Source organism: Buceros rhinoceros, unplaced genomic scaffold (assembly GCF_000710305.1).
Source record: "Buceros rhinoceros silvestris isolate BGI_N320 unplaced genomic scaffold, ASM71030v1 scaffold4867, whole genome shotgun sequence".
Taxonomy (NCBI): Eukaryota; Metazoa; Chordata; class Aves; order Bucerotiformes; family Bucerotidae; genus Buceros; species Buceros rhinoceros.
This window is the reverse complement of record NW_010422659.1, coordinates 72,728-73,970: the sequence shown is the minus strand read 5'-3', so window position 1 is coordinate 73,970 and position 1,243 is coordinate 72,728.

The following is a 1,243-nucleotide window of genomic DNA, read 5'->3' as shown; positions in this document are numbered from 1 at the left end:
AATGTCGTATGTAACTATTTCACCTTCGCTTGCAAAAAGATGTGTTAACAGACACCCCTCCCTCCCACCACACCAACAACAAAAAGAAAACACACACGCCACAGACGGAAGAAAAAAAGGCAGCCAATCTTAACAAAAAGTTACTGGTGTGAGACCGATAGATGTTAATATGACAAGCAACAGAACGGTTATGAGGACCTATGTGTTTGGCCCGCGAGCTGCATAGCTGTGCTGTAAGTTTGGTTCTTTAGTTTTTTAAAAAAAAGTTAAAATTTCTTTGTTATTTCCATATGTTTAAAATTAACAACAACAACAACAAGAACAACAACAACAAAAAGTTCTATTCACAAGATCTAGTCTCCTTTCCCTGTCCCCCCTCAAAAAGAAATGCTCATTTTACATGAGAAACTTAATTGTGCTGTATTTGTAACACCTCAGGCTGACAGAAAATAAACATGTGGCAAACAAAACCGCACAATCAGTCACATGAAATCTATCAAATCCTAAAATTATAACTGAATACTAACAAACAGCTTACCTGGAATAAAGGATGACAATTCACAAACAGTTATCTAGGAATTAAAGTCTCTCTCTCTTTTTTTTTTGTTTTTTTTTTTACTAAAATAATTAAAAAAATCACAGTATTTTAAGAAATAAAACCCACACTGGGATTTTAAGCACAATTTGTTTTCCTTTCTTTAAAACTTTTTTTCTTCCTCCATTCACCACCTTGCCCAGCAGTCTCTCTACATTTAACCACAACAACAACAGGTAGTACTGACAAATGCAGAGATCTCCCTTGGTTAATTCTGAGGTACTAGGAAACAGGTGACTGTTTTAAGCAAAGCAGTTTCTGTTTTGTTTTTGTTTTCCTTTTTTTTTTTTCTCTTTTTTTTCTTTTCTAAAGCAGTTGCATTCAGTCTGGAAAAGCGTTATGTATTAAAACTAGAAAAACGCACACAAATTTGTGCGTTGGAAAGTTGTCCCCCCCAGTTCTTCCATGCTCACGATGCTTCCATTCACAAACAATCCAAATCTCCACTGCAAAGCACGATGTGTAATGTAGGAATACGGGGAGTTGCTTCATTAGTCCAAGATGAATGTAACTTCCCATTGTCAAGATCCAGAAGAAAAGATGCAGTGATGTAATGGAGCCACTTATTCCATCACTTAAATACCTTTAATATACACACACTCACACGGGTACCAGTGCTTTGAAAATAGATCATTCAGTCCTAAAAGC